Consider the following 15,136-nt stretch of genomic DNA (forward strand, 5'->3'; position numbering starts at 1 on the left):
TTAGCTTTGGCTTGCGGGGAATAGGCAGCCCTCCATAGCTGCTCAAGCTTCTTGCAGGTCCTCTTCCGCTCTTTGAGCACTGGCGTGTACCAGGGTTGAGAAGACAGTACACGCTTGGGGTTTTTTGATACAGGTTTAGAGATGGCCTTAACCCCCTGGCTGATCCAGGCGTTAAATAGGTCAACTTGCCCCTCTAGATCATTGGCAAGAGCCATCTGGGAGTGCGCTAGGGCCTCAGCCAGACCAGGTATACTAATTTTCCGCACTAGGGGGCCTGCCAAAGAAGGAGGGTGACGAGATGGCAGGACGATAAGCCCAGGAAAAGTTAATCACAGCATGGTCTGACTATGTGACCGGCAGGGAGTCTTTAATATCTAGTGCAAAATTGGAGCACACCAGATCTAACACATGCCCTCGAGAGTGTGTGGGTTTGGAAATCCACTGTGTCAGCTGAGTTACCCCCAAGAGGTCTTGAAGGGCCAGTGTCTCCGGCGAACTGGGAGAGTCTAAATGTATATTGAAATCACAGAGAAGGAGAAATTTCGGAAAGCGTAGCACACGTTCCGCCAGTGCATCTCCTAGGGAGCTGAGAAAAGAGTCGATCTGCCCAGGCGGTCTGTAGATCAAGGTTCCCCCTAGCGTAAAGTGAGGAGTCAAAATGAAGGAGAAGTCAAAGGCTTCTCCATCCAGCACGTTAATGGATTTATCACAGGTAAATGCCCACGATTCCCTGAACACCACTGCGGTGCCGCCGCCTCTACCTGTGGTACGATCGGCCCTAGCTAGGCGGTAGCCGCGTGGGACCGCCAGTTCTACCACCGGGGTGCAAGATTCCCTGAGCCACATTTCCGTGACAAACAGGATTTCCAGGTTGTGGTCGGAAATGAGCTCATAAATATTATCAGCGTGTTTAACCATCGAGCGTGCATTAATGAGGGCGGCCCTAATCCATAGCACTTTCTGGTTTTTAACGTGTAGACAGGTTGGTAGGGAAGGAATGTGGAAATTGCAGTCCGGACACTCCCACGCCACATCCGATCCCGGGTTGCACCTTTTCTGACCTGTGTGGGTGCCAGGGTTCAGGGAATACAGAGTGTCACGGCTATAAACGTGAGAACCCGTGACCCTTGAAACAAATTTGGCTGCCGGCATGGTCCTTGGCCCGGTCCCGGCGCGGACGGGCGCAGACGGGCTTACCTTAGGCGCACCTTCGGCACCCCATCGTCGCGCCCGCTGCGCCCATCCGCTGTGCCTCGGCCAGCACATTGAGTTATGTAAAGGGGTAGCGGGAGGCGCGGGCTCCTTGCTCCGCCCTCCGGCTTGCAGGGATGTCCCTGATTGGTCCGCCTACCTCCCCATGAGCTCTCCACTCAATCAGCACTCAGCCGTGGTGGAACGGAGCCCGGGATTCGGCGACCAGACAACTAGTGATCAGAGGAGCAGCCTAACTCGCTGGCGTCCTCGCAGATGTGCCAAATAAACAGAACTAGTGACAAGGTTCACGTTATTCAACAGTATGTGCAATATTTATAACAGCTAAAAGGTGAGGAGCAGCCTAACTTTTAAAACAGCTAAAATGTGAGGAGCAGCCTAACTCGCTGTCGTCCTCTGTGCAAAATCCACAATGTGCAAAGTAGGTAAAAAACGACTTATAAAATCAAGTTTTCAGTTAGTACAGATTCTAAAATGCAGACAGCTCGCACAGCGGCAGCAGCAGCTTCTAAGTAGTAGGCTTAGTATAATCAGTTGTAATATTTATTGTAATAACTAATAACTAATTAAAAATATTATATATTACAAATTCATCTATACACATAAAATAATAACATAAATAAAAATTAAATAATTATGCAAAACAAATTCATTTTTTATTTAAAAAAAATATTTTTTTAATTAATTATATACTACATTAACTAAAACAATACAAAAAATATTAAGTAACAGAGAGAATAAAATACTATTCCAACTCCCAAAAAAACAACAGTAAGGAAAATGTTGGATAGCGGAGGGGTAAACATTACTAGTCTCACTCCAGAGAGTGCAGCAGTAGGGAAAGTGTTGGATAGCATAGGGGTAAAAATTACTATTCCAACTCCAGTTAGTGCAACAGTAGGGAAAGTGTTGGATAGCGTAGGGGTAAAAATTACTATTCCAACTCCAGTTAGTGCAACAGTAGGGAAAGTGTTGGATAGCGTAGGGGTAAAAATTACTATTCCAACTCCAGAAAGTGCAACAGTAGGGCAAGTGTTGGATAGCCTAATTAAAAATCTACGAAGGGAAGGCGCTGGCCTCGGCGATCTATGGCTTGGAATTGTGGGGGGATGAGAACACTAGAGATCTGGTTACAGCCGAGAATACGTTTGTGAGAGACTTAGTGTCACTGCCCCTCTCAACCCCTATGAAACCCCTGTACAATGATATGGGTAAACGCTCAATCGCAGACATAGTGCACCTTAGCCCACTGCTATTCTGGGTGCGCCTGAGAAGGACCCCAGATTTATCAAACTATGCTCGGGTGTTGGATGAGCTGATTAAATTAAATGTGGCAAATAAGATAAATTGGCTAAACTCCTTGAGAAAGTTAGTTGTGAAGTTAGGAATGGTAGAATTTTGGAACTCCCAGACGCCACCCCATAAACAAATTGTTAAGAAAATCTATTGGGAGTGGGTTGAATCTGAGGAATCAAAATGCACAAAGTGGGGCCAACTAACTAATCAATTTCTTGATCACAAACCAATGAGGAAGTTGGAGCCCTTTTTGGATTTTATACAAATCCCGAGAGACAGATCCCTCTTCCTGAAGATGAGATATGGTATACTCCCCCTCAAAAAGTTCACAGAGGGGTGGAAAGGAGTGAGGGACCATGATTCTACTTGCCCAGGGTGTCCATGCAAGAGGGAAACTCTGCCCCATTTCTTGTTTGCTTGTAAAGCCTACAAACTCCCCAGAGCAAGATGGTTAAAACCTGTGTGTAGGGAGATGGGAGTTAGAGACTTCAGGATCGCTTTGCGTATTTTCTTAACGGACACTACATCGCTGTTTATTGTGTGCGGAATTGCAAAGTTTCTGGCTAGTGCCTGGTTCATTCGGACCAGGCTGATAAGCAACATTAATAATCAGATCCTCGTACTTACATAGATGAATTTCAGATTGATTGTACCTTCTTTGTAACTACTATTTTTATTGTACATAGATTTTAGCCTTTTTAAATGATGAGAGATGTAATACTTTTGTACATTGGTTTTATGTATATAAATGTTTGTACTTTTATGATATGTAATATATCGAATAAAGTATTACTACTACATTTTACATTCGTAATTAATTTACTATAATTAAATTACTTCCGACCCTATTCTCCTATAAACCCATAACCCGCTACAGAACATAATTATCAATTAATCAATTAATTAAAATTAATTACCAATTAATTAAAATTAATTACCAATTAATTAAAATTAATTTATAATTCCTAATAATGAATAATTAATTTACTATAATTAAATTACTTCCCACCCTATTCCCCTATAATCCCATAACCCGCTACAGAACATAATTATCAATTAATCACTTAATTAAAATGAATTACCAATTAATAAAAATTAATTACCAATTAATTAAAATTAATTCCTAATTCCTAATAATGAATAATTTATTTACTATAATTAAATTACTTCCCACCCTATTCCCCTATAAACCCAGAACCCGCTACGGTACTAAAATACAAAATGTACTTAAATTACATAAATAAAAATTAAATACATAATAAATACATAAAAATATACGGAAAAATCATACAAAAATCTATATTAGTAACATCGATATTACTAACATCGATATTAGTAACATCGATATTAGTAACATAGATATTACTAACATCGATATTAGTAACATAGATATTACTAACATCGATATTAAACATATCGATATAACTTACCTTCTATATTATGTTCCTTCGATATTTAAACATCGACATTATTGTATGTCGATATTTAAAACTCGATATTTTGTCTGCCTACCTGCACACATTTACAAGGCTAACCACACCTTGTTCCGTCCCCTTCCCACACCTTGCACAGGAGTTACTGCTGCACATTTCTCAGTGCTCGTAGCCTAGAACCGCTCATTAGTATAACCATTATCACAGCTGTGATCGCAAATGGGAGCATTGTTGGATGCAAATTAAAGTTTCTGGATGATAATGACTTTGTGAATCAGTTCCAGGGAATTTGGGAAAACCACTGAGTTGGCTACACATGACACACATTACTTGATTAATGGCTACTACACACATCTTCAGTGCTTTCCTTATTAGTTCTTGACACTGCACTTGGTTTTCGCATCTCACAGGAGCCAGCTGACACTGCCCTCTCTCTTGCGCAGGAAGCATCTGGCGCGTGTGGGGGAGTAAAAACAATAAATATGCAACGTGTATATGTAGCTTTCTGCTCCAGGTGTTTGCACGTGTGCTCCATCACTGGGCACCATCTCTGTTCCTTTTTAGGTCTCGTCTAGCGTAGGCTGTGCTTGCGCAGTCTCGCTGGCGAGATTTTATGTTTTCCAGTAGTAGGGCTTGAACCCGCCCCTCTTCTCCATTGGCTGGCCTCCTAAATTATTATTATTATTATTATTATGCGTTCTTATATAGCGCTCGATTACCCGTAGGCATCTCGGCGCTTGCCTTGGGAACCCGTCCTGGCATTTTCCCTGTGAGATACCCGTACTGGGCATCCCCAAGGTGAAAGCCAGGCATCCCGCCGCAGGGGGGCCGTAGTGGAGATTAAGCAAGCTGATGCCCAGAGCTGCAGAGTGTGAACCAGTGATTCGAGTAGGCACCGAAACGAGAATTATCGAGTCCGTGGATATTTGGGCTCAAGACCCTGCAACTAAATGCTGGCCAGCCATTGGAGAAGAGGTTTGTCTGTCAATTTAAGCCCCGTCTTTTTTGGATTCGGTGGTGTTTTTTTTAGGTTCTTTCTCTCATGACGTCCTCATTCCAAAACACGCCCCCCATCACGCTGCCTGCACGCCCAAGTCGGCTCTCTGATTGGTTGACAACTACCAAATAAACACTACTATTGGTGTTCCTTATTAACCAATCAGAGGGCTGACTGGTGCGTGCAGGCAGCGTGAGCGGACACACTGTAGACTCTGCTGGGCGTGCGGTGAGGAGCCACGCCATTGCCGCCGTCTCTGCCGGAAGGAGACCCGTGAGCTGCCCCCACGCTGTGTTTCACCTTGCCCGGGTACGCACTCTGCAGCCCGGTGAGCCTGTTTTTTTTTCAAGTATAAAGTAAGGGTAAGTGGGGAGTAAGTTGACATGATGCGATGGTAGTGAATACTTGTGCACAAAAACAAACCAATTAATAAGAGGGTCCAAGGGTGAGTTTAACGACCCAAACTAGATACATACCCCAATATACAATATTCCTAACACAAACAGTATCTAGGGGTCAAATAACCATATGACTCGACTGTGGACACAGACTTCAACAAAATACAAATGAAGCAATGGATACCCAAAAATGCAAACAAGTGTGCCATATAATTACTGAGTTAAGACTCAAGGACATGGGCAAATATTCCCATCAGTAACCATTCTGTACCGTCCTTTTTAACATCATTTGGGTTCTCCTTGCCCAGGAGACAAGACAACACAACACAGCCTACTGATGTTATCAAGGCTATGTGTAGTTCTTAAAAGAATGTGTTATCAAGAAGGGTGGTATTTCTAATGAATGTAAGTATATTGTGGTTACTGAATAAGCAGTGTGAAAAATAAGTGAAAAACAATAAGTGTGGGTAGAGATAAAATTGGATCAACTGAGTAGATTGTTGATTTTAATGGTATCTCTCAATTGTCCAAAGTTTAAAAACACAGTGAAAATACAGATTTAACAGAATATCTGTAAGCAATATTGGTCAACATGTTTCAGCAGTAGAATGGAATACCCCAAACGGAAACACTCGAAGTTGTAGGTCACCTATTGGAACAACGGGACCTCCAATCCATTACGCCCGTATCATTTATTATGGGCTTAGCAGGAATAGCGATGAAGGACAACTACTTCAGGTTCGAAGACACTACCTACCTACAAACATCTGGGACCAGTATGGGTAGTGTCTTCGCTCCTAGTCTCGCTAACCTGTACGTACACAACTTTTAGGAAACGGAGGTACTGACTTCTACCAATCCATATCTATTATCGCTTCAAATATGAAAGCGATATATAGATGATATTTTGGTAATATGGCGAGGGACTGAAGAAGATTTATTGTTGTTCCATCAATGGTTAAATACACGTAATCCATACTTGAAATTCACAGTCAAGTACAGTAGGACTGAACTGGCATTCCTAGACCGTAAGATCTTAGCCACTCCGAATGGTCTAGAATCAGAGCTTTATCGAAAACCGATGGCTAGGAATACCCTCCTGAATTGTGAAAGCTGCCATCCCAGGGCCCTGAGAAATAACTTGTCGTTTGGACAATTTGTCAGGGTCCAAAAAAATTGTTCCAATAAAGAGGCATTCAACTTTCATGCAAAGAATTTGGAAGAGCAACTGTGCGAAAAGGGATACCGTAGAAAAATCATTCGCCAGTCAAAGAAGAGGGCGTCTAACAATCACAGAGAGGCCCTTCTTCAAATAAATCCACCAAAAGAGAAGCCTAGTCGCATCACGTTTGTGAATACCTCTAATATCAGATCCAATAAGGTTCAGAAGATCATTCGTAAACATTGGTCTATATTGAATACAAGTGGGGATGAGATACCCTTGCCCCTATTTGCTTTTAAGAGAGGACAAAGTCTTAGGGACCAATTAGTCCACACACGACCAAGGAATAAAGAACCAAGACAGGTGGGCACTTTGTGGAATTTGCCGCCAGTACAGGGCCACCATCCGTGTGGGACGTGCTCAGTATGCCCACAAACACAAAAATCAACATCTGTGGATATAGGTACCAACAGGCCCTGGGAACAACGCAGATTCACAAACTGCAATAGTGAGAACTTAATTTATCTAATAGTCTGTCCATGTGGGAAACGATATGTGGGTATGACAACAAGGAAAATTAAGACAAGAATTTTGGAGCATAAGAGTATGGTACGCTGTCGAAAGCAAGCGACTAGGTTAACATCACATTTTCTTGAGGTCAGACATGGTCCAAATGATTTCTACTGGACCGTTCTTGAACAGCCCATAATACCAGAATTTTGCCCAGATGTCGGCAAATTTCTATTAAAAAAAGAGCAGAAGTGGGTCTATAAATTTAACAGTGATAAAGAGAGACTCAACGAACCAATACCGTGGATGTCCCTTTGATGATTTAGGCCCAGTATGTACATCATATTTATGTAGACTTTAAGAGAAAAGGTCCATCTGTTGAGGGTAATAGGAGTTAGAGGATAGCCACAATTTCTGATATACATTACTTAGATACCTTGCATATATATACATATACATATATGATGGCTCTCGTCAAATAATACTCTCTAAAAACATTCTTTAAAAATACTCTTTAAAAATACTCTCTTCCATAATCCTCTTTTGGCCCCCCTCTTTTGGTTCTCCTCCTACTCCTGTTTCCTCTGTTACGACTCTTGGTATTAAGCTAAACAATCAACTCACTATGCACTCCCAGATTGGCTCTGTGGTTTCTTCTTGCTTTCTTACTCTCCGCACTATCCGTTCTATTTCCCGCTTCTTTTCTTTCCCTGCACTTAAGCTAATTATGTCCGCACTGGTCCTGTCCCGCCTGGACTACGGGAACATTCTGTACAATGGTATCCCTCAGTACAGCCTCCGTAAATTGCAATTAGTGCAAAACCAGGCTGCCCGCCTTGCCTTTGGTCTGCCTAAATTCCACCACACCTCCCCCCTCCTGAAAACTCTTCACTGGCTCCCGGTGCGGGAACGCGCCTTGTTTAAACTAGGCTGCACGGTGTTCCAGGCCAGGACTGGCCTGGCCCCCCTATTCATATCTTCAGCCATCAAGGCTTATGTCCCTGGCAGAGACCTCCGCTCTTCGGCACAACTCCTCCTGGCTGTGCCCCGTTACCGGAAGAAAAAACAGGGGGGCTCAAAATTTTCCTTTCTTGCCCCTATGTTCTGGAACTCTCTCCCTTTTTATCTTAGGTCCCTCACTGACTACCCCGTCTTCCGCAAAGCTCTGAAGACCTTTTTATTTCCTCAGGCTCTTCTCTAGTAAATTGCCTATTTTCCAGTTGCCGTTTTAGTTGCTGTCCTCGCTCAGTCGGTCGCCTTCTACTTTAGCGCCAAGAAACCGCTCAGGTGTATGCTGCGCTTAATAAATATTTTAAACTTAAACTTAAGATCAGGAAGGAGTTGAGGGTAGGAACCAAACAGTACTTCCGAGACAATGCGGGCTCGGTGTCTTCTGCTGCCACTCTGTGGGAGGCCTACAAAACAGTACTTCGGGGGCATGCAATAGTCTCCATTACAGTGCTTAGGCGGGAGGGGCGGGCGGAATTGTTGGCTCTGGAGACGGAGGTGGCTGGGGCAGAGGCGAGACATGCGGCAGACCCAAACCCCACTACAGCACACACTTTGCAAATAGCACAACATCGTCATAAAACACACCTGACCGAGGAAGTCAAGCTGCAACTATCGGCCACGCGACACAAAATTTACGAGATGGGCGACAAAGCGGGCAAATTACTGGCTTGGCTGGACAGACGTGACAGGCGAGACAGGTGGATAGCACAACTGGCGATAGAGGGAGAGGACCCCATTAGAGATCCCACTACGATAGTACACGCGCTAGCTCGTCACTACGAAACGGTGTACGCGTCGAAGTCCACAATCACGGAGGACGAGGCATACACCTACATTGGAGATCTTAGGATGCCGTCGCTGACAGAGGAAGAGTCTCAGGCCTTGGACGCAGACTTAACGACCGATGAGGTACAACTGGCGATTAGAGTCCTGCAGACGGGTAAGGCACTGGGACCCAATGGAATACCAGTTGACCTATACAAGCAACATGCGGACACGCTTGCGCCACACTTGCTGCGTATGTTCGCGGAAAGCTTAGAGGCAGGGGAGCTCCCGTTAGATCAACGCACGGGCACGATTGTGTCAATCCTAAAACCAGGGAAACCAGCTGACCTCTGTACGTCATACCGCCCAATTTCCCTCATCAACGCAGAGGCTAAAATACTCGCGAAACTGTTGGCATAACGCCTCACGTCCCATTTGCCCAAGCTTATACATAAGGACTAATCCGGCTTCATGCCAGGCAGGAACACGGCGCTTAACTTGCGTAGAGTGCACGGGGCACTGGCGCGTGCACAGCATCTTTTAGAACCTGCGGTGATATTATCCCTCGACGCTCAAATGGCGTTCGACACGGTCCACTGGCCCTTTCTATTTGCTGTGCTACGTCATTTTGGTTTCGGCCCAAAGTTCTGCTCCTGGATCCGGTTGCTATATGCACGACCGATGGCGCATGTAGCCGCTAATGGCCACATCTCGGCAGACTTTCCGTTGTTTAGGGGCACGCGCCAGGGCTGCCCACTATCCCCCTTATTGTTTGCCATGGTCCTCGAACCCCTGGCCGAATGGATAAGGTGGGAACCCACGATCAGTGGTATCCGCTGGACGAATGAATGGGAAGATAAAATTTCCCTCTACGCCGACGATGTTTTATTATACCTCACCTCTCCCAAGCGCTCGATTAACACATTACTAGACGTTTGCACGGCATACGGACGAGCTTCAGGTTACTCGATCAACTGGTCCAAGTCCACCTTATACATACTGCGCGGTCCCGCACCACGCTTGCCGGATACTTGCCCGCTGCGGATCTCCGATGCCGGGTTTAAATACTTAGGAATATACGTCACGGCTTACCCTGATGTTTTCCGGTCCCATAATCTACAGCCCCCTCTTGACCGCCTCAAGCGTGACATCCGATACTGGGCATCACTGCCGCTGACGCTGTTGGGTAAAGCAGCCCTGTTCAAAATGATGGCCCTGCCCCGCTTCCTCTACGTTTTAGAAAACACACCCTACCCTGTCCCCCCTGCGTACTTCAAAACCATTGCAGCAAACGTCTCGGTGCTACTATGGGGCACTAGACCTGCCCGTATAGCGCAGACCAAGCTTACGCGTGGCTGGTACGATGGAGGCATAGCGCTCCCAGACGTCAACCTTTACTACTGGGCGTCGCAGTTGAAGATCATCAATCAATGGCTGCATCTCCCCCAGTCTGAACCGGCTCTAAAGGCAGACAGGGCACAGTTGGGGTTCTCTGGTATGCTCGCCCCCCTGTACGATAAAACACTGGTCACCACAAAGATCGGACCGCTACGTCACACGCTCACAGTGTGGCATGCGGCGCTGCGCAGGCTGAAATGGCAGGGCGTGATGACGCAGATGACCCCGTTGTGGGACATACGACAGCTGGGACGGGTGAGGCACTCCAAGGGCTTCGACCGTTGGGATGCTATCGGCATCTCGACCATTGGAGATCTGTGGCAGAAGGGGCAAGTGCTGCCTTTCGAGGCACTGCAACAACAATATGACTTGGCGCTGACAGAACGTTTTAGGTACGCACAGGTGCGCCATGCGTTAACAGCGGCGTTCAGGTCCGGGACGGATGTCCCTGAGGCGTCCCCGCTGGAAGACAGGCTCCTGACTGACTTTATGCCCTCGAAGGCGACATCTCTAACCTATAGGAAACTGGTAAACAACTTACCCGACCCTCTAGAGGCCCTGCGGGAGAAATGGACTCACGACTGCGGTGACATCGACGATTCAGAGTGGCAGGAGGCCACTTCGTCTCCGAAAGAAATAGGTATCCCCTCGCGTCTTCGCTTGGTACAACTCCGTATACTTCACAGATCATACTACACGAGGGATGCACTACACAAGATGAAAAGAATCACACACCCATACTGCCTGAGGGGATTTGGTGAAATAGGTAGCTTCTACCACACGATATGAGAATGCCCCCACATTGCACACTACTGGGTTCAAGTAATGCGCACCATGTCACAGTCTGAGGGACTCTCCATATTGCCTGATCCTAAGCGTTGCCTTATGAACATTTGGGAGCCCAACGATCTTACACGGTATGGGCAGAACTGGATGACACTAGGTATGATGGTGGCGAAGCGGAATATAGCACAGAGGTGGGGAGGAGGGGTGTCGCCTTCAATATCGGCCTGGAGGCAAGATGTGGATGCAGCGATGATTGCAGAACGGGCAGTGTTTCGAAATAGAGGTTGTCCCAAGAAATGGAGTAGGGTCTGGGGGGCATGGAATAAATACAGGGGGAACATTTGCGACCCTCCTTCTGATACGGACAGCACTAGCTCTGACTCGGAATAGCACTGTAAAACTCCACACTTGGTTAACCACCCGTGCTTTGGTTTGTAAAATAGACTGCTCCTGTGTTAAGGATGTACTCTCGAATGTTTCTGTTGCCATACTACGGTGCCTAACTTATTTTGAGTCTCTATGTGTCATTGTGTCACATTGTTTTAAAATGCCAATAAAAATAATTTCAACAAAAAAAAAATACTCTCTAAAAATATTTCCAATACATACACTAGATACTGCTCAGTAGACCTCTTTGAAACAACTAACCATGATATTTCTTATGGGATACTTTGAAGTCTAATGACTTCATACAGACGTTGTCCATGTAACTAGCGGCCAAAATGTAAACTCGGGCCATTCTATGAACGTTGTTTATCATAAACGTTGACTTACTGCATCGAAGATAATCATAAAAGCTGTGAATGCTGGTTTGTAAAGTAAAACTTTATCGCAGTCACATACAAAAGACCACAACTCCCATCATGCCTGCGAGTCAGGTGACCGCGATCACGTGCTCTAGAGCAGTTCCGCTTTTTGATAAAAAAGGAGCCTTCCTACTATTCGGCGCCTCCCCAGACAGCACAGACGACTGTGTGGAGACACCGACGGATAGGTATGTAACATTGCGGTATGACGATCTGTTTCCCACTTCGGACTCTGAGTACAAAGAAAGGCAGGTCACGCTGGTGGCGCCCTATTAACTAGGGTTGGACTGCCTCGGATGGCACCGCTCGGTATGGGGCTCAAATTAATCCTTTTAATGGCCTGACACCTCGTTCGAGCTCACTGCGCATTTTGGAGTTCAGCCGATAATTGAAAAGTTTTGCCACTGGGTCATATGGCAATTGTTATGATTAGAAAATGACATACGGTGGCTCCTCTTTGTGTTTTGCCTAGTACATTGTGGTAGATGCTCAATCCAGATTGCTAAAAGTAGTCGAAATATTACTAAAGAGATCTCTCATTGTGTGCGTGTCATGGGCACGAGAGAAGTGGGACAACACCCACAGATGACGATCAGCTTTTCATCGATTCAGGCATCTGTGTTGCTAGTGTTGTAAATCTGCCTTTGGTTGTGGGATCAATGAATTGTCTCTCTGTGTCTAATCTTAAATTTAGAGCGGTGCTCCTCTAAACCTGAGCTGCAGCCAGGTGGGGTGAAGTGCCTCCCGCTGCCCTGCTGGTTTAACCTGTAGGTGAGTCAGGGCTCGGGGGCCTTGTCCGGGTGGAAGCCCTCGCTCCGCTCCCTAGGGTGCATGGGGCCCATGCAGGGGCCCGGGTAGTCTGTAAGGGGGTAGAGACAGTCTCGGAGGAAGGGGAGAGCCCGGCAGCTCCAAGAGGAAGGGGACGGGACTGAAAAAACGTAGAGTGCACAGGGGAGAACTAGGTTGTGTTTGCTTTTCTTGCCTCTGCCCCCTGGTGTGCTCGCTTTTCTTGCCTCTGTTCCCTGGTCGTGCTCGCTTTTCTTGCCTCTGCCCCCTGGTATGCTCGCTTTTCTTGCCTATGTTCCCTGGTTGTGCTCGTTTTTCTTGCCTCTGTCCCCTGGTTGTGCTCGTTTTTCTTGCCTCTGTTCCCTGGTTGTGCTCGCTTTTCTTGCCTCTGTCCCCTGGTTGTGCTTTCTTTTCTTGCCTCTGTTCCCTGGTTGTGCTCGCTTTTCTTGCCTTCTGCCCTCTGATTGTGATCGTTTTCATACCTCTATTGCCTGGTTGTGATCGCTTTTCTTGCCTCTGTTCCCTGGTTTTGCTCGCTTTTCTTGCCTCTGTTCCCTGGTTGTGATCGCTTTTCTTGCCTCTGTTCCCTGGTTGTGATTGCTTTTCTTGCCTCTGTTCCCTGTTTGTGCTCGCTTTTCTTGCCTCTGCCCCCTGGTTGTGCTCGCGTTTCTTGCCTCTGCCCCCTGGTTGTGCTCGCTTTTCTTGCCTCTGTTCCGGGGTTGTGCTTGCTTTTCTTGCCTCTGCCCCCTGGTTGTGCTCTTTTTTCTTGCCTCTGTTCCCTGGTTGTGCTCGTTTTCTTGCCTTCTGTCCCCTGATTGTGATCGTTTTCTTACCTCTGTTTCCTGGTTGTGATCGTTTTCTTGCCTCTGCCCCCTGGTTGTGCTAGATTTTCATGCCTCTGTTCCCTGGTTGTGCTCATTTTCTTGCCTTCTGCCCCCTGATTGTGATCGTTTTCTTGCCTCTGTTCCCTGGTTGTGCTTGTTTTCTTGCCTCTGCCCCCTGATTATGATCGCTTTTCTTGCCCCTGTTCCCTGGTTGTGATCGCTTTTCTTGCCTCTGTTCCCTGGTTGTGCTCGCTTTTCTTGCCTCTGCCCCTGGTTGTGCTCGCTTTTCTTGCCTCTGCCCCCTGGTTGTGCTCGTGCTCGTTTTCTTGCCGTTTGCCCCCTGGTTGTGCTCGTTTTTCTTGCCTCTGTTCCCTGGTTGTGATTGCTTTTCTTGCCTCTGTTCCCTGGGGCGTTACTGGGCAGGGGTGGGTGTGTGGGGAGGGGCAGTGGGTGCCCAGGGCATGGATGCCAGCGCACCGGCTGACCTGGACTGAGTGAAGCAACGGGTGAGCTCTGGGAGTTGGTGGGGGCTTCGAATAACCCATTTGTAAATAAGGAGAGTCCCCGGGGTGAGGGTGTGTGTGTGTCTCTGTGGCTTTGTGTGTGGCTCTGTGTGTGGCTCTGTGTCTGTGTGGGGGGCTCTGTGTGTGTGTGTGGGGCGCTGTTGTGTGGGGGCGCTCTGTGTGTGTGTGTGGGGCTCTGTGTGTGTGTGTGTGGCTCTGTGTGTGTGTGTGGGGCTCTGTGTGTGTGTGTGAGGGGCTCTGTGTGTGGGGGGGCTCTGTGTGTGTGGGGGGCTCTGTGTGTGTGTGTGGCTCTGTGTGTGTGTGTGGCTCTGTGTGTGTGTGGCTCTGTGTGTGTGTGTGTGTGTGTGTGGCTCTGTGTGTGTGTGTGTGTGTGTGTGTGAGCACCAGTCCCCATAAATAAATGTCAGTGTCCCACACCGGCTCAAATTAAGCACTGTGTGTGACGCATAAACAGTTCAGCTTCGCAAGAACGCCAACATTCTCTTCTTTTGGCAATCATGAGTATCATATCCTGCCTATCAAAGGCAATAAGTGTATTTAAAAACTCGAGCACATTTCCTCTACATGAAAATGTTTCTTCTTTTTTGTATTGTAGCTCCCTCGGATATTTCACATCTAACACATCTATCAAATGTTTTTCCAAAAATTGAAGTGATTGAGGGTGAAAAATCTGGTATGAATTGAGATACAGTACTACTGCAGCGTGAAGCTTTGGGGCAGAAAATGTCAATATGGTAGCATAGAAAGGTTTTAACGTTTGCCTTTATTCTGTGGATGTAACAACTCTGTTGCTATCAGGTAATATGTCACATGGGGTTCCATATTTCAGCTTGTTTCAGCCGGATTTCTTATACAGTGAGTCAAGCTCAGCCCCAGGTTAAGTAGTTTAATGAATTTTACATGGGTATCTGCAGCATGAGATAAGAGGATGTTTTGAGGTTTTTGTAAAGAATGGCACCTAGAACTTAAATAGTGGCTATCGGACTTCAAACTGATTTACAATTATTATCATGGTTACGGTATCCGGTTAGCCTGCTCTTAATGTGGGGATACTTTAGCTGTTATGGATGTGACAAACCGATGAATGAGAACTGCCATTACAAGTAAGCATCTTTATTTCTTTCAATATGACTCACTGAGAGTTCCTTCTGCAATTCACTGTGCCCTTTATGTGTACCGTGCTCTTAATTTGATATATGATGTGGCTAGAAGCCTGCTTGCAATTGCA

At 46.3% G+C, this 15,136-nt stretch overlaps 1 protein-coding gene across 5 annotated transcripts in view; it reads left to right on the forward strand.

The window, feature by feature from the left end:
* DKKL1 (dickkopf like acrosomal protein 1) overlaps positions 1–15,136 on the forward strand; it is a 1,301,767-nt gene that overhangs the window by 592,897 nt on the left and 693,734 nt on the right. The gene's annotated exons all lie outside the window — the stretch shown is intronic.

This window comes from Lissotriton helveticus, chromosome 7, assembly GCF_964261635.1.
Source record: "Lissotriton helveticus chromosome 7, aLisHel1.1, whole genome shotgun sequence".
Classification (NCBI taxonomy): domain Eukaryota; kingdom Metazoa; phylum Chordata; class Amphibia; order Caudata; family Salamandridae; genus Lissotriton; species Lissotriton helveticus.